Source organism: Cololabis saira, chromosome 18, assembly GCF_033807715.1.
Source record: "Cololabis saira isolate AMF1-May2022 chromosome 18, fColSai1.1, whole genome shotgun sequence".
Lineage (NCBI taxonomy): Eukaryota > Metazoa > Chordata > Actinopteri > Beloniformes > Belonidae > Cololabis > Cololabis saira.
In genome coordinates, this window is record NC_084604.1 from 34,798,441 (window position 1) to 34,818,448 (window position 20,008).

Genomic DNA, 20,008 nt, shown 5'->3' on the forward strand with positions numbered 1-20,008 from the left:
TGGAGGAACTCCATATGGCCGGGATCAAAGGTGTTGCTGGGTGCATGGTTCTGCTTGGTTGCCAGCCACCGCCGTTAATTAGAAAACAAGATCAGAGGCGGTATTAAAATCCAATTAAGCCCGTATGAACAGATTGCCAAGTGATGTTCACTAATGCATTACTGAGCACCATGCAAATTTTAGTGGCAGCATTTGGCTTTATGTTATGTGTTTGTGTCATTAAGAGTGTGTGTCTCTCTCCGTGTGTGTGTGTGTGTGTGTGTGTGTGTGTGTGTGTGTGTGTGTGTGTGTGTGTGTGTGTGTGTGTGTGTGTGTGTGTGTGTTTGGTAGTGTATCTGAATGTGTGCCCAAGTGTGTCTATGCACGTGTCACTTGCTGGCTATCCAAGACGCTGTGACATTGCTTGATCTTTTCCCTGATACACACCCATAATCTCATATAAACAATCACCAAAGCTCTGCAGAGAAACAACACCTATCCAGACAATAAGATTGGATGATATTGCTTCTTACAATTAAAGCATAATTGAGAGTGCTGAATTATTGATCCATCATAATTGAGTTCTCGTCATTTGATTTAAATGAGAAACTAATATGATGTGCAGAAAATCCTGGAGATTTGGATGAATTGCCTAAGAGCATTCGAGTTTACAGCTTTTTCCATTCGGTCTCTACTGGCTACTCAAAGATAAATTACAAGAGGGACAGGAGCTTTCCATTTAAATCATTTTAAAATTTTAGATAACTGTCGGCAGATAAAATTAAACCATGTTAAGGAATTGGAGGAGGCACATTAAGATGCGTACATTCTGCACAATAAGTGCCAATTTAGTCCATGAGTTTCTTTCACACAGCAGACAGACAGGGCATCTGTACCAAAGACTGACAAGTGGATGCAGCTGGTGGCCTATGGCCCGAAGCATCCACATTATCACAGACGAGGGCTGTTAATGTTGGGCTGAATAGGAGCCCCTTTTGAGATACAAAATAGCATTCTGATTAGAAAGCCAGGAAACACACATGTGAGGAGCCGGAAATTGTCACAATGCAGAACCATGGCACATTTGGCACAGTCTCAAGCTGGGGTATAGAGTGAGATCTTAATGAAGGGGATGTGCTCAATCAGACACATTGAAATGTCTTATGTGGCTTTGCAGTTTAGCGGTTTCTACAGGATATGTTCTTCATTTCAAAGTTTTCTTTTTAGCACGATTTTGTGACGAAAAAATGTGGTTGCACTTGCATAGCTTCATGTTTGCATGCTTGATTCTGTGTGGTAAAAAAAAAGTACCGTGAGAGGTGTCCTTCCTGGCTTTACCGTCACATTAAAGCGTCCCCTGTGTTTCAGCACCCAAAACTTTAATCGTCACGATCATTCTTTTATTTTGCATAAAAATAACTTGGAGAAACTGTTTGACAATGACAAACAAATCCATAGTGCAGTTATTTAATAATAAAAAAAACTGTATTACCAAGCTGCTCTTTTGATATTAGGCACGATTCACTGAACATTATTCATTGAATTTGAATGCAGATTGACAGTTTAAATATAATTTGTCTCAGAAGGTGGTTTCTTAATGCCTGCCACGCATGTATTTCGAAGATGGGGTGGAACTTGTCACATAATAAACTAGAAAAAGTATAATAAACAACATTGTAGATACTGGGAGAAAGCTTATATTAAGTTGAGCTGTTTTGATTTTAGTGCAGAAACCCATCCAGGATTTTTTTAAATGTATTAAACAGTAGAAGGTATGCGGTTTCCTGATATCTCCCTGGTATCTAACATGGTCTTTTCCAGCTTTTAAAACTCTAAACACTGCAAGTCAACATTTGAATGTAGTAATTTTGCTGTAAATCTTCATGAATTGGCCATAGACAGTGTTGGTAATGTGATATCACAATATGGGGGCGGGCAAATCTTGAGAGAGATTTGCTTGAGATGTTTTCAATGTAAATTGGCAACACCTCAAAAGATAAAAACCCTCAAAATAAAGCAAATCTACCTTGCTTCATTTGAATGAATCTTGGTGCAAAACTTCCTTCAGCTTCCGCTCCCTCTCCATCTAGCAGCTGTGCATCGTTGACTTGAGATATTCTGATTGGTCAAGGTGTGTCTCTTCACTGTTTATTTTTAACAGTGGCAGTAGAGCAGCTAAATCAACACAATGGCTGGCTTGGCTGATGCAAGGTATGTAGTTGGTTGTGTTTTGACTAGTCTTTGTTGTATGGTTAGTAATGGTTTTTTTTTTTAATAGGGTGTGGATCCTTGTCATTCTGACTGGTGCAAGTAACTGCTTCCCCACAAAGAAAGGTATAGTAAGCCTTTTTTTCACCCCCACAGCATAAATCCTGCCAAATTGCAATAATGTCTCTTGTGTAATTCTTTTTTTTTAGCTTTGGATCCTCACAGGGGTTACAGTGTGGACCCTTCCTCTGGTTCTAACTGGGAAGTACCTGCTCGGGGATTTGCATATGCAGAGTCTGGTTCCTCAGCTGCCTCAAATCCATCGCACCATTCTGCTCCACATGAATACCTTAGATACACACCGGCCAGTGCTCACACTGGACCAGTGCCTCCGCTTTATAGCACTGATTCAGGTGCTCCACCTTCACACCGACTATATAATGGCAGCCCTCCAGCAGGCTCAATGCATTCAAGTTTTCAAGAACCCCCAAGTCATGGTAACAAAATGGGCTTGTATTGTCTCTATTTTTCAGAGCAATGACTCGATTCCTGCAACTGACTCTGTTGTGGTAACGTCTTTCTAACTTCTACTTCCAGACAAATGGGCAGTTCCACCTCCCAGTCCTCCATTTGGTGACATTTCATCATCCAGTAATCTGAGGTTTGCCTCACAAAACAAGCCACTTGGTTCCAGCCATGCAAGTCTGCCAGGCCCTTATGCAGCATTCCAGCCAGGTGAACTGTCATATGTGGAAAAGACGTATGACCGTGGCAACTACGACTCTGAAACTGAAGAACAAAACCCTCCCAAATACACTCCTGTTCTAGGACTGACTCGACGCCCTGTCAGTAGCATCCTGCCCTTTGGTCCCTTATTGGATACCTTTTGGTTTAGTTATCCTGCTGTTGACTACATGACTATGTCCAAACTGTACCCTCCAGGCACATACACCGTTGCCACCAGCAGTTTGGACCATGGGAAGAATCACTGGCATGACACCCACTACATAAATGATCCTGTCCACTCCAGTACCCAGCAGTTGCAGCAATTCCCTGAGAGCACGACGCATCCCAGCCAGTCTGTACAGGGTGGAACTGCTGGTTATGAGCTCCGTGACATGACTGGATAAGGTTTTCTACCCCAAGGTTTTCTACTGGAAGCAGCCTGCTGCACTGTCCAGCAGGCGGATATAGCTTCAGGTGGTCTCAACTGCTTCTGGGACACTTTTTGTTAACTGATACTTGAACTTAAGTACATTTTCTTTTCTTTGAGATTGGCTGAGTGTACAGGTCTTGTTTGGGTTCAATAAATGTCTACTTGACGTGTTTCTTATCTGGGTTGTGGTTACTGATGCATTGCTATATTTGCAGTACTTTTTTGACTAAGTCCAAATTGCAGGTGGACCTTGACTGAATTTATTAAATAGTTATGTACTTCAGCTCTGTTTTTAGGCTAGTGAAATGGTCTGACCCTTTACATCAGGGGTCTCCAACCCTGGTCCTCGAGCCCTTATCCAGCATGTTTTACAATGTGTCCCTGCTTCCCCTCAGCCAGATACAAATAGCTGTCATAGAGTTGGGCAGACGCTGATGACTGTTAGTAAGACAACAGGGAAACTAAAACAAAATTAGGCTTGATGTACAAAAACTAACAATTAATGGTTGGCTTGACTTTAGGTTCTAATCCCGGTTAGAAGTCTCTAACAGGTTGGCTCTTAACGTTCACTGGAGCAATAAACCATGAAAGTTGATGGGCTATAAATTGAAATGTATCAAATGCCACAAAATATCGTACAGAATGTAACAGAGTCCATGGCAAACTCTACCCCCAGTGAATTTATTTTGCAATATTTCTGTATCAAATGAGTTTTCCCTAAATCTCCACCCCATTAAATGATTTGCCTGTTTTCACATTTGTATGCATTTTCTTATTGCTGGGGAAATTACATCCCAGCAGGTGTGCCGTCGATGCGCAGGCAAAATCTACACAAGCGTAGACTTTGGCATCCTTCAGTTTGGTCAGTCTTCAGCCAGCGTAGACCGCTTTTATTTTCATAGTTGGATATGACCAATTTTTTTTAAATGTACATATTGTAGTATGCCCACTCACTGTCCCACTGGCCCGGGACAAAATAATCTAAGATGGGCCCCCCTGCGCCCGGATCTCTCCTCCTTCCTCTCCCTCTGCTCTTCAGGTTTTTATACAAGCTAATGGACGTTAACATTAGAGCTAGCCAGTTAGCTTAAGTTACAAGGTTGGTAAACGTTTGCTGCACTGTTTCTTACCTTGCTCTACGCTGACTTTATTAATTCCAGCTTCACCGTCACCCCCTTTTTAAAATATTTGTGTAGAGAATCTATGAGGCCTCTATTTTCTTCTTCTTTTCTGAGCACCGGACTTGTGCTGACCGGACATTTTGACCATTCTAATGGTTTAATTAAATGATAACGTCAAATTTTGATCAGTGGCCAAACCATTTTTGTGTTGGGGGTTCTTGACCACAAGGACAATTAGGAAGAAAACAAATAAGCTTTTATGTAACTCAAATACTACATATCTTTTTTCCACAAATAGGCATATTTTGAAACATTTTGAAAAATGATTCCATAATTTAATGAGAATTAAAAAAATATCTATATATTTTTTTTTTTTTTTTTTTTTTCTTCAGTTCTGGCGAGAGGCAGGGGTTAAACCTTGGACAGGTCGCCAGTGCATCACAGGGTCACATATAAACAGACAAACTCACCCTCACACCTACGGGCAATTTAGAATCATCAATTAACCTAGCATGCATGTTTTTTGGACTGTGGGAGGAAACCGGAGTACCCGGAGGAAACCCACGCAAGCACGGGGAGAACATGCAAACTCCACACAGAAAGACCCTGCTGGGCCTGGGAGTCGAACCAGGGACCTTCTTGCTGTGAGGCAACAGTGCTAACCACTAAGCCACCGTGCTGCCTTGCATACGATGTCATAAACAGGGGTGCACACAAGCCGGTACTCGAGGGCCAGTCTACTGCATGTTTTAGATGTTTCCCTGTCTTCAACACACCTGATTCTAATCACTGGTCGTCATCAACATGTCATCAAGGTTTACACAACTCTGTTGGTGACACAGCCTTGTCTATCAGGGTTGTGTTGAGGCAGGGAAACATTTAAAACGTGCAGTAGACTGGCCCTCGAGTCCCGGCTTGTGTGCACCCCTGGTCATAAATTAAATTCCATCAGGTGCTGACACTCTTCCCAGGTGAAAGCATATCTGTTGGGGGACAGAATGAGACAAACAGAATTTTTCATAAACTTACCGTATTTTCTGGACTATAAGCCGCTACTTTTTTCATAGGTTTTGGACCGTGCGGCTTATACAAAGGTGCGGCTATTCTGTGGATTTTTCTTCCACCGCTCGGGGCGCTCTAACCGGAATTAGAATCAAAACTAAGACAAAATAAATGCAAAGAGGAATACGCTACTTCTTCTTTAGCAGATAGAAGTAGAAGCAGATTTCAAACAGATAAATAGATAAATAAATACCGGTTATTTTCTCTTGGTTCTGTCCCGTTTTAATCAGCAAAGTTGCTGCCGTGTTAAAAGACACTGTTAGGAAAGGATCTATTTAGGTACAAACATGTACATCATTTACAGTTCAAAATTGTTCTGTACATGTAGTAAATATCTAATCTAATAACAAAAATATCTGCGACTTGCATATCTTTTTTTTTTTTTAAATAGAGCGGATGCGGCTTGTATATCTTTTTTTTATTATTTTTTAAAAAATAGAGTGGATGCGGCTTATATGCAGGTGCGGCTTATAGTCCAGTAAATACGGTACTTGTAACCTAAGCACCTGCAGATCCAGGACAGTCCATTCATCATAAATCTACATTGCAGCGCTGTAGACTAGCAAGCAATCAAACTTCAGAACAACTGTGTGGCGCATCCCCCAGCATAGTGATGGACACGAGGGTTGTGTAATAAATATTTTCCTTGTGTCTACTGTGTAGATTTGTTTTACTCCATAAGACTGTAAAACATCAGAAATGGCACAAGTAGTCTTTCTAGAAATATTTGTGAAATTGTTTCCGTGCCCAGACAAACCTATCGGTGAAAATTTTCAACATTCTGTCATGGTTTGAATTAGACTTCTGAAAGTCTGTTGACACGTGATTCATGATGCGTACTGAAAATAAGTCAAATGCATATTTCTTATTAATAAGTTCTTTTAAAAGAAAAAAAGAAAAAAAAGGAGTGTGTGTGTGTGTGTGTGGGGGGGGGGGGGGGGGGTGGGGGGGGCACAGATTTTCTGAGTTTTTTCTATTTTAGTAATTAATTTTCAAAGTTATCCAAGTTGTGTGACACATGAGAATTGTGCAGTGAGTGCAAAAGTGTATTATGTAGTGCACCTACATTGCTACATAATTAGCTTCAGTGAAACAAAGGCAACTGAACCAACACACACATTTCAGTTTGCGGGCTCCACCATCATCATTAGGATTGACAATAGCTGTTAATCGTTAACTTGTGATGTTCTGATTGGTCAATGCAATGTCTATCAGCCTTCTGCTGAGTATTTATGACACCGGCAACAGAGTTACTTATTCGACATAATGGCTGGCTTGAGTGCTTTGGGGTAAGCTGTGAGCTTTTGTTTTTTTGTTGAGCCTCTAATAGTTGGTTGTGCTCATGGTTTTGTCCTTTTGTTAGGGTGTTGAATCTTGTCGTGCTGACTGGTGTGAGTTACAGCTATCCCATGACGAAAGGTAAATTCTTATTTCACTCCCCTATAGTGCAACTCCCTCTCTGTGTGAAGGAAAAACTAATATTTTATATTTTAGGCTGGGACCAAAGTGGTGAGGAGGTAAATCCTGCTTCCAGTTCCAGCTGGGAATCACCTGCTGATGGGTTTGAACATGCAGCATTGCGTTCTTCAGCTACTGCAAAGCCAGTTCGCCAATCTGCCCCAGCTGTGCAGCCTGGATTTGCCCCACCTCAAACTTGGATGGGATCAGTGCCTGCTTTCTACAGTGCTGACACTTATGCTGTACCTTCAGCACACCATGGGTCTCCAGTGATCTTGACGCAACCAAGTTCTCAAGGTAAATGCCACTTGTAACCAGAGGTGTCAAAGGTATTCACATTCATTACTCAGGTAGAAGTATAGATACTAGAGTTTAAAAATACTCCTGTTGAAGTATCATCAAGTTTTTTACTCAAATAAAAGTACTAGTTTGAAAACTAAAGTAATGTAAGGGGGAAAAAAAGCCATTGAAAATTAATGCATGTTAGTATAATGCAAATATATTAAAGAAGCATATATGTGTACTATTGAGCATTAACATGTGTTTTAGAGAGCAGAAGATATGATGACTAGTTGCCTATAAGTATTGTAATCAGGGCCGCCGCAAGGGGTGTGCGAACCGTGCGACCGCACGGGGCCTCGCGCTATGGGCCTTTTTTTCTTTTTTTTTTTTTTTTTTTTCTTTCGTTTTTTCCCTTATAAATATCAACAGACACGTTCCATTACAGACTTAAATGTGTACTAGTCTGTGCATATCAATAAATATATGTGCAATGATGCTTGTCTGTTGTTCAATACAATCAGACCAAGCGCAGACACAAGCTAGTCTGATCCAGACGGTGGAGTTGGAACAAACTGTCACACAATGTCGAGAGAACGAGACAGATTCAGGGAATTTCCATCAGGGGATGAAAAAAGGAAAAAAAACTAAAGAAAATGGAAGAGTTTAATGCCTCTCTGAAAGGCTTGTTTGATAAATTTGTTACAAAAATCACCGATCCGACCGGGTCTCAAGCAGCCGTGGGGCCCCGCGTCGAGGCAAGAGATGATGATGAGGCAGGGGAAGGTATCCAGTATTTTGCTAATTGGAGAGTTAAAATTGCACATATAGACATCCGACCCAAAAAAATTTGCGCGCTTGAGCTTAGCGAGCGTGTGAGGGCCCCCCCCCCAGCCATTTCGCACAGGGCCTCGCAAATTTCCCAGGCGGCTCTGATTGTAATGGTGCAAAAAGTCAAACTTCAGAGGCATGTTATCATTTATCCTAACCTTTATTGGAATGTACATCCAAGTTTAGTTGCAGGAATCTGAGGGAACGGATGTAAGAACAAAACTGGACAAGAACATCTGAAACAACCACAACCAAATTCACTCTATCCGGATGGAGCAATTTAACTGGATAGTTTTTTTTTTAAAGGCTGAAATGAAATGGAGTAAAGAGGCTGTTTTTAAAATGTAAGGAGTAAAAAGTACAGATAATTGCGTGAAAATGTAAGGAGTAAAAGTAAAAAGTCGTCTGAAAAATAATTACTCCAGTGAAGTATAGATAACCAAAATTAGTAAGTAAGGTAACAAAGTATTTGTACTTTGTTACTTGACACCTCTGCTTGTAACACTCTTTGAAATGGACTTGAGAGCTTTAACTTTATATTTTTTTCTCTCTCCCATAACTTGTAGATATGTGGGCAATCCAACCTCCCAGTCTCTCTGATGAAGGTTCATCTCCTGCTTTGAGCTTTAACTCAGAACCCAGACCTCTTGGGCCCAGCTACACAAGCCCTGTATTTCAGCCAGGTGAACTCTCCTACACGGAGAAGACTTATGACCATGGCAATTACAACAGTGAAACTGAAAACCGCCACTCTCCCAAGCAAGCTCCCGTTCGAGCAGTGAATAGACGTCCTCTATCAATTGGCCCGTCTGTAGATGACTTTTTGTTTGCCCATCATGAGTACATGAGCCGGCCTGCACTCAATTGGAGACCCTCCCCCTTTGTGAAGCCATGATGTAAACCCAGATCACTGAAGGCTGCATGCGTAGAAGTGTCTGGCTGGAATCAAGCCCACAGACGTGGCCCACTAAGGGCTATACTGAGAGCCAGGTGGTCTTCAGATCCCACTGCAGGTTGAGTAGCCTACAGACTTGTGACTATTTTTCTTTCTCACTCCCTGGCTATTTGTTTAAAGGTTTTGACTTGAATAAATCTTTTTACACATGCAGTTCACTGGTGTTTCTTTCTTTGCAAGTAACTTGTTGCATTTGTGCAACAGCCCCTTCAGTTGTAGGGCTATAGGAAAATGGAGCAGTAGGATTGCATGCAGAACTGACCTGTCGTTGGTCATCGCACTAGTATGACACAACGCTAGGTGTGTCTTAAGATCTGGAACGAGCTGAATGATGGCCTTAAAAAGTCAGTCCATCTCCATTTTTAAATGGCAGTTAAAGAATAAATTGTTAAGCTCATATATATATATATATATATATGTACACTCCGGGATCACAAAATGTTTCATGTTAAGTGTTTGTGATGTGGTGGTCTAGTATAATGTGCATGTTTTGTGTCTGTATTCCTGCCTACTGTATTTATGTTCATTGGCTCCTACCAAGCTTTTGATAGCTTTTCCAGGAGACCAATTCACATGTGTGAGTGTAAATTTAGTTGGCCAGTTTCAAACTGGCAATATATTTACTGGAGTTTGGAAATCCAACATTTAATTTTGAAGGCATCTTCTTGGTTGCATGACAAAGTGTTGATAAAAAAATCTCTGCCATCGTGACTTTCTGGGTTATGTGACTGGCTTAAATGTTTTAACTTGCTGGTTCTGTGGCTTGATGCAACTTTCACACTAATTGTAAACCCTTAGCACTTAGACCCCGTCCACACGTAGCCGGGTATTTTTAAAAACGAATATTTCCCCCCTCCGTTTATAAAAAAATTTGCATCCACACATAACCGAAGATCTGCGTTTTCGACCACATTCATAACCTGTAGATCATCTGCGGCTCCCGGGAAGCTGCACCTCCGCGGCGTAATCTACGGTTGTAGGCTCTGTGTCGGTGTAACGCAGTAAGCGGTGGTCAAGACCAGAGACCATTTATTTAATAAATAGCTTGGAGAACAGATGCTGGATCATCTGTAGTAAACAAAAGGCGCACGTCAGAGCAGATTTGTTGTTTTGGCGCATAATGTGACGTTCGAAAACGCAAAACTCCGGTTGTGTGTGTCTACACGCATCTACATAAACGGAGTTTTCAAAAATCTTCACTTTGCCCGGAGTTTTTTTAAAGCTTCGTTTATTTGCGTTTTCGTGTGGATGACAGGTCAAAACGTAGGAAAATATCTCCGGTTTAGCAGATATCCGCAGATATCCGGCTACGTGTGGACGGGGTCTTAGACACGGCTGTCTTAATTTGACGCTTTTGTTTTGACCGACACTCGTTTGACTTAATCATAAACTATAATACAATGCATGTTCGAAAATAAATGCAACCACTACTACCTTCTACAGAAGTTAAACAAGCGGACATTTTATCTGAACTGTTAACAGTCTCATTTTGGATGGATTGCTGATTAAAAGCTACCAGGAGTCAATATCACATTGTCTAAGTTTCACTTGACATATATGTTCAAAATCCTGATATGAAATTAAAATGTAACTTGATTTTGTCTGCCTTTCCTTGTGATGGACCAGACGTCAAATGTATTGAAAAGCACAGTATCCATACTTCTATCGTGACATTGTCAGTAATGGATATTAGCCATTCTGTCAAACAAATCACTAAGGTATCCACTGTAATTAAACTTAACGCGCTGTAGCTGTTTTGTCACCTTATGACGCTCCTCAGTGGCCCCATAATGGAAGCTGCAGAATTTCTGAGCAGCTCCAGTGGCAATGCATTCACTTTCTACACTTGTACAGAGCACACAATTTTGTTAATTGACCTGCTCAGAAGATTTGAACAATTATAATTTGTGAGAGAGACTGGCAGAACCTGGCAGATCTCTATCTTTTGTCACGATAACAACCTGCAATCCCCATTTTTCTAATGGTCTTTTCAGGCCTAGGGACAATGACCCACAGGAGAGAAATGGCAATTACCTCCTGTAAGTTGCCCACTTCACGCCTGTCACAACACAGATGAACTCATCATAAAAAAGGCCATTGGAAAGGGACAAAAGCGGGGGAATTCTCCCCTAGTGACCCTTCAGCCTGCATAGTCTCCCCTCGTTTTCAGCGCACCTATTAGGACATGAAGGGGTCAGTCCCCAGGCAGCTCCATCCTTTATCTCTGCCTTACACTCATCTTTAACATAAACCCAAACATATTCTCTAATTAACCACTGATGTCAATCGTATTGACAGTAAGGTTATAACTCTAACCCAGATTGTTTTATTTCACTTTTGTTTAATCATTAGTCAAATTCAGATCACAAGGTTCCTTTTTTTTATAAGATTTCAGACGCAGTACAATTTGGTCTCCAAAAAAACTATTGAATGAGTTGAAGAAAAAAAAATATTGCCATATGTTGGAGTTTGTCATCTGGCATCCGCCTGTGTTCATTGATGCGTGGGCGGAATCTGGTTCAACTTAGCCATTTGGCAAATATAGGCCTAAAAAAATGTGTATTTCAGATGTCGAGCAGTAAAACCAGTAAAGACAGCTGAAGTGCTATATGAGAAAATGATTTTACCCCCCCCTCCCAAAAAAATATAAAAATCATGGATTTTAAGTGTTATTTCTTGAGCTTTTTATGGACCTATTTAAAAAAATAATGGAAGATAAATGAATTAAAAAAAAAAGAAAATAAAATGGTTAAAGTACTTGAGTCATTCACGTTAGTTTGATGCCTTTTAATGAGGTTTGGTCATTCATTGTCAAATGCATTTCTCTAACCTCACACGCTCAGTTTGAAGAGCACAAAAAACAGCATGTCCTTTATCCGATGAAGACATTCCTTGCATTTGAACTTCTTTGTGTTGTGGAGAAAAAAAACACAAAGAAAATATATCCTTAAGAACACTGAAGAGGAGTTGTGAGACTCTTAATACCATGTACAAGTACTTAACTCTGGACGTCTTTTCAAAATACACAGGATGTGCACAGACCAGTGTTAAAAGCTACCCCAAGCCATCGCAAACGGACCAATTGCCTTGTGATTAAAGCACAATAAAAGAATGCAATGGCTTAAAGAAGCAGCAGGAAAAGCTGCCCAGTGAAAGATGGGTGTATGGCGTAGTCTATAATTAAGCCAGTCTGCACTTGATGAAAGTAGATCACACTGGCGGGCCATGGCTTCACAGCCAGTTTGTTTTTACGACATAATTACAGTCCAAATCAAATGAGAAGATTTAATATTGCACCACCACAAGCATGTGTCCAATGTCAACAATGACACTGACCCCCCTAAGGCAAGGTGTGCATGTGTGTAAGCGTGGGGGCAGGTCAGGCGTCAGGGAGACGAGAGGAGAGGATCTTCCCCACCGTGGTAGAGTCGTACCTGTGTCTGCGGCGCCCACCTGGGAGGTCTGACAGCAGAGGAATTACACTGATAGCGGGACAGAGAGGAGGAGAAACTGATTTTTCTCCAGAATCAGAGGTGTCAAGTAACAAAGTACAAATACTTCGTTACCTTACTTAAGTAGAAATTTTGGTTGTCTATACTTCACTGGAGTAATTATTTTTCAGACGACTTTTTACTTCTACTCCTTACATTTTCACGCAATTATCTGTACTTTTTACTCCTTACATTTTAAAAACAGCCTCGTTACTCTATTTGATTTCGGCCTTTAAATAAAACTATCCAGTTAAATTGCTCCATCCGGATAGAGTGAATTTGGTTGTGGTTGTTTCAGATGTTCTTGTCCAGTTTTGTTCTTACATCCGTTCCCTCAGATTCCTGCAACTAAACTTGGATGTACATTCCAATAAAGGTTAGGATAAATGATAACATACCTCTGAAGTTTGACTTTTTGCACCATTACAATACTTATAGGCAACTAGTGATCATATCTGCTGCTCTCTGAAACACATGTTAATGCTCAATAGTACACATATATGCTTCTTTAATATATTTGCATTATACTAAGATGCATTCATTTTCAATGGCTTTTGTCCTTAATGGCTTTTTTCCCCCTTACATTACTTTTACTTTTATACTTTAAGTAGTTTTGAAACCAGTACTTTTATACTTTCACTTGAGTAAAAATCTTGAGTTGATACTTCAACTTCTGTATGAGTATTTTTAAACTCTAGTATCTATACTTCTACCTGAGTAATGAATGTGAATACTTTTGACACCTCTGTCCTGAACAGACCAACTTTTGAGGAAAGGTTTTCTAGATATAACCAGGGGACAAAACAAACAACCGAAAGAGAAGGAAAAAAGTGAGGTAATGACAGTCGAAACAAGGGATGAAGAGACGGAGAGAAAAGACACAAGACAAGGCGCAGACTTAAATATGTAGACAGTGAGGGTGTGGCTGCAGTGCAAAGATAAATAAAAGTTGCGTGCTTGACTGTGTCTCCATGGTGAGGTGATGGCCGGTGGAGAGGAGGGCCTGTGCAGTCACGGCCCGCTGAACCGCTGTAGCGATAACAACGAGATCATTTGAGGGAAATCGCTGTTAATCACATCAGGTGTTTTTACAGTTCTGCTCATTTACTTTCAAAATGTTGTTTGCAGTGCAGAGAGATGAGATGGGAGGGGGGGGTGGGTATACGAAGTGTCCTGAGGTTATAAAGATCGTGTAACTATAAGGGCAGAATTTATAATAACTAAACCAGGGGTCAGCAACCCAAAATGTTGAAAGAGCCGTATTGGACCAAAAACACAAAAAACAAATATGTCTGGAGCCGCAAAAAATGAAAAGTCTTGTATGTATAAGCCTTAGAATGAAGGAAAATGGCGAAAGGCGAAATCAAAATGTTGAGAAAAAAGTCGAAATGTTGAGGAAATAGTCAGAATTTCGTGAAAATTCCTCGAATTGTCGAGAAAAAAGTCGAAATGTCGAGAAAAAAGTCAAAATTTCGAGAGAAAAGTCGAAATGTCGAGATTAACGTTGAAGTACCTTCTTGAGAAAAAAATCGAAATGTTGAGCAAAAAGTCGAAATGTCGAGAAAAAAGTCAAAATTTTGAGAAAAAAGTCGAAATGTCGAGATTAAAAAGGAAAGGAAAAAGGAAGAAAAAAAGAGAAAAAAAGGAAAAAAGAAAAGGGAAAAAGAAAAGAGAAAAAAAGGAAAAAAATGAAGAAAAAACAGATAAAAAAAATTTTAAAAAGGAAAAAAAAAGGTCAAACATTTTTGAAAAATTCTCCAGGAGCCACTAGGGCGGCGCTAAAGAGCTGCATGCGGCTCTGGAGCCGCGAGTTGCCGACCCCTGAACTAAACGTTTCTGTTTTGAGATGGGAGCCAGTCTGATGCTTGATGACAAGGCTAAGCTGCAAAAGACCAAAACCTCCCAGTGAGTGACTTTAGTTTGCTCTTCCATCTGAAAAAAAAGCCTATATTTCCTGCGCTTTAGTTACACATTCAGCAAGACCACAAAGTCTTTGTTCTAGTGGGTCAAATTCTCCCAAAAGACAGGATATTCCCAAGATGCAGCTGTTTAGTGACCGTGCTCAACCACACTCCTTTCTGCATCCTTACCAGCCTTATAAGTGGCTCTCCCTGATATCCCTCCATCCACAGTTCCCCCCTCTCTTCCCAACTCTTGTTCCCAAGACCAGCCAGCTGGGCCAGATTTACTCTGGTCGCTATGTCACAGGCGAAGCCCAGCGTGCTCTTTGGGCGGGCGGGCGGTTGTCATTTCCCTGGGTACTGGTCAGAGCCTGCAGATTAGTAACTGGATATCCACAGAGAGGCCATAGGGCTTGAGCCCTGTGATCCAGAAGAAAAGTAGGGTCTCCGCGGTGACTTCGTGGTCCTGCGCGGCCCGAGACGCAGACCGCAATCCTTGCTGACACCCTCTTCTCCGAGGACGTGGTTTTACTACAGATCGTGATTTCCCATCTCCTGCTCCGCGTCTCGATGTCTGTGAGGATAGGCCTCTGCCCAGAGCTTTCTGGTGAAGAGGATACGGCACCACCTCACTAATTCTACTTGAGGCCGCTATTCTCCCACGAAGCAGGACACACAGGACGGTGACGTCCTCTTACACAAGCTGAACAGCCCTCTTTTGGAAGATCAAGTCATGTGTGCAGTAAATTACTCAAAATGTGCTGGTCGCATTGCTTGGATCCACCTCTTGACTTTTAGACGGTTACCTGTAAATCTGTAGAAGTCAAGAAATAAACCAAGCAGAGATCAGCGGTCTTAACACCACGCACGCCGATAGGGGGGACAAACGGGTCTGTTGTCCCGGGGGGCAACAGACAAAAAAAAAAAAAAAAAAAAAAAAATTATTTCCACAAATAGGCATATTTTGAAACATTTTGAAAAAAATATTCCATAATTTAATGAGAATAATAAAAAAAGTGTTTTTTTTATTATTCTCATTTAAATATAATAAAAAAGAATAATAGAATAAAAGAATAATAAAAAAAAGTGTTTTTTTTTATTATTCTCATTAAATTATGGAATAATTTTTTCAAAATGTTTCAAAATATGCCAATTTGTGGAAAGAATATGTAGTATTTGAGTTACATAAAAGCTTGTTATTTGTTTTCTTCCTGATTGTCCTTGTGGTCAAGAAACCCCAACACAAAAATGGTTTGGCCGCTGATCAAAATTTGATTTTATCATTTAATTCAACCATTAGAATGGTCAAAATGTCCGGTCAGCACAAGTCCGGTGCTCAGAAAAGAAGAGAAAAGAGAAGAAGAGAAGAAGAAAATAGAGGCCTCATAAATTCTCTACACAAATATTTTAAAAAGGGGGTGACGGTGAAGCTGGAATTAATAAAATCAGCGTAGAGCAAGGTAAGAAACAGCGCAGCCAACGTTTACCAACCTTGTAACTTAAGCTAACTGGCTAGCTCTAATGTTAACGTCCATTAGCTTGTATAAAAACCTGAAGAGCAGAGGGAGAGGAGAGGAAGAGGAGAAGGAGAGATCCGGGCGTAGGGGGGCCCATCTTAGATTATTTTGTCCGGGGCCCCGGCAAGACTGTCAGCTGGCCTGCTTAACACCATTGGTTTTTTTTTAATTAATTATCACAAATATCAACAAATGCTAAGCAACTGCAGAATAATGCTATTTCCCAATTATGGCAATAGCTACAACAGAGATAGGATAGGAGCTGCTCTGCTCATTTCTGGTGACCAGAACACTCGCATCATCAACATGGCAACCAGATGTCTGCCTTCAGGACAAATGCACACACACACACACACTTTGGAAAGTCATGTTAAGCTTCTACAAATGCTCCAAACATAATATGGAACAGCATGTTTGATTATCTTAACCCTATTTTGAGGTAATAATCATATCTTTTGTACAATCATTCATCATTTTACGATGGCCAATGGTTTTGCTGTGTGTGGCGAGAGCTGACAAACACAGAAAAAATCTTCCCGATTTGACTTTCTCAAACAAACCGACCTTACACAAGCCCGCTTCTGTTTTCTTTACCCTTCTGTTTCCCATCTATTGTTGTCTCTTCTCTCTTTTCTTGAACTTTGCTTTTTGCGCAAACGCACACCCATCCTACACACGTATTATTTCTGCTATGCTATCCAATGGCCTGGAGGCCCGAGTGAGGACAGACTTGACGGCTGTTGGCCTCACATCAAGAAATACCTGATGGGTCCCTGCACTCATGCCAGGACTCATTTCTGAAGCGTGAGACCGTCAACAGCAACTTTCAGAAATCAAACCCATGACTCACGTCCATGGTACTGTTTTCTATCTGACCGAATGAGTTACAGCAACAGTAATCTTGGAAGTGAAATTTAGGAGGATACTTTTAGTTGTTGTTGTTTTTAGCGCTCGTGTCACAGCATAATGTTGGATATTATCAGTCTGTGCTTTGTCTGGCTCCATCCACATGCAGCCAAATAAATGCAAACTATAAAGATTCATTTGATCTTATCAGGTCTTCCTGATAAGCCGTCACCAAATGAAAATGTTTTCCAAGAATCATGAATTCATGGACAGTTATTTCATGTTGCGAAAGTCATTTATTTATTTATTTTTACCTGTAAGGTTAACAGGTGTAAAAATTTTATATTGATTCGAACGTACTTGTATTTTGGGAAAGCGCAGGGCACGATTATTGCAATGGTATCTTCCAGCATGTAAAAAAATGTACATGCTGGAAATCAAACTATCCTGAGAATGACACATTTACTTCACATTTACCTTTTCAACATCACAAAATTTAATGAAAAATGTCCAGGAAAACAACAGATTTAAAACTTAATGCTAAATTAATGCTTAATTTATTTATTTATTCATTCATTCATTCAGTTATTTTTGGTTAAATGCAAATTGAACCCAAATTAAACGGTGAGGTAGACGCTGCAACACACTGAATGGGTATGCAGAGGTGTCAAGTAACGAAGTACAAATACTTCGTTACCTTACTTAAGTAGAAATTTTGGTTGTCTATACTTCACTGGAGTAATTATTTTTCAGACGACTTTTTACTTTTACTCCTTACATTTTCACGCAATTATCTGTACTTTTTACTCCTTACATTTTAAAAACAGCCTCGTTACTCTATTTCATTTCGGCCTTTAATAAAAACTATCCAGTTAAATTGCTCCATCCGGATAGAGTGAATTTGGTTGTGGTTGTTTCAGATGTTCTTGTCCAGTTTTGTTCTTACATCCGTTCCCTCAGATTCCTGCAACTAAACTTGGATGTACATTCCAATAAAGGTTAGGATAAATGATAACATGCCTCTGAAGTTTGACTTTTTGCACCATTACAATACTTATAGGCAACTAGTCATCATATCTCCTGCTCTCTGAAACACATGTTAATGCTCAATAGTACACATATATGGTTCTTTAATATATTTGCATTATACTAAGACGCATTCATTTTCAATGGCTTTTGTCCTTAATGGCTTTTTTCCCCCTTACATTACTTTTACTTTTATACTTTAAGTAGTTTTGAAACCAGTACTTTTATACTTTTACTTGAGTAAAAAACTTGAGTTGATACTTCAACTTTTACAGGAGTATTTTTAAACTCTAGTATCTATACTTCTACCTGAGTAATGAATGTGAATACTTTTGACACCTCTGGTTGTTTCCCCCGGCCTCTTTTCTGGCTATTACCGTGACCGCCGCTGAGCCATTATGTCAAACTGGATTTTGTTAAGACTGTCATGTAAGCCACTGTCATCTGTAATGACTGGCAGTTCCACAAATCCATCAACGCAAGAGTCCTTGCTACTGTCTCTGACACGCCAACGCTCCCTGGTACATATGTCCCACACCGTACGTACCGCGTCCCACCCACGCGTCCTCACGGCCAGATTAAAACAACCTCTGTATTAACTTCACCTGAAACTGACCTCTTGATGCGGATTATCGTACTAATCAGGTTTATGGTGGTATATATAGAGGCCGATATGACCGCTGTTATGAGATCTGGTTGCCCTAGTTAGTAATAAACATGGACATGATAGGTAGGGGTCTTTCTAATTATCAGGGATATTTTGACTTGAAGAAGATATGCGCCTGAACAACTAATGAGCAAAAAACATGCCTGTTACTGAGGAAATCTGTGTGGTTTATTTTCGCAGACCGGTCAAGAAAAATCAAAGCAATGCTATTTTTCAAGACTACACTCAAGTTATATGGCTAAAGATATAAGAAAATTGTAAAAGATGTGTTGTTTTGTGTGTGTTTTTTAATATATTTTATCAACCTAGGCTCACTAATGAGTATTTTAGCTTAAAATACTGATATGAACTAGCAATATGTGCAGTATACCAGGTACTAGGACATATAAATTAGTCACAGGGGAATATAAGTAAGACCACCTGAGGGGCTACAAATAGCTACCACAGTAATAGTGACACCACTGGATTGAAAAATGCTGTGATTGATCACAGGATTTGTGTGAGCTGCGTTTATCGTGTAAAGAAGCTGCATTTTGTTTCACATGGTGTCCGTCTGCCAACGCAGACAACTTAGTTTGCCGGATAACAAGTCCCATCCCAGGCAGGGATGACAACACTTTTACTTTATTCATTCATTCGGAGGAGGGAGATCTATTGTCCTTTTACAGGTCATTTCAGGATGTTTCTTTTGCAATTATGTTGCTTTTTTTAACCATTTCCACGTCACCTTAGCAGACTTAAGTTGCTTTAAAAAGTTGCGTGTGAATGGTGTGAAAAGTGAGACGTGAGTTGTGGATATTCTTAGTTCAGATTCCTTCTTTATACCTGTGGGAAAATGCTTTTTGTGTGTGTGTGTGTGTGTGTGTGTGTGTGTGTGTGTGTGTGTGTGTGTGTGTGTGTGTGTGTGTGTGTGCGTGTGCGTGTGTGTGCGTGTGTGTGTGCTCATCTTTAATGCGTTTAGCCCTGAATCTCTTTGGAAAGCATTTTACCTTACCTATTTACCCACTTTAAAGCCTCATATTGTACATTTCTGTTTATTTCTGTTTATACATTTTATTTTATTCTCTTATTTTATCTCTATATATTTGTTTGTTTTTATATTTAAATTTTTATTGTATTGCACCAATCACCACAACAAATTCCTTGTGTGTGTTAACAAACTTGGCAATAAACCCCTTTTCTGATCCTGATTCTGATTCTATTTCTATACATCGTGTGAAAACAAACTTAGATAAACAAATTGATCCCATATTGTTTTAATTTTTTTTCCAAAGTGCTTTTCTTTAACTTTGTCATAAGTCGTCATGAGGTTAAAGAAAAATTCTAAAGAAAGTTTCGCTGCAGGACAAATATAAACACAGTTATGATAAGCCGTGACATGTTCTGCAGTACTGATATAAAAACAAAAACCTCAAAAAATACTCTGATAACGTGAGTAGCTGTATATCTTCATCACCGCGGCTGGTAATTCAAAGAAAAAATAAAGGAAAAGTCACAAGAAAGAAAGATAC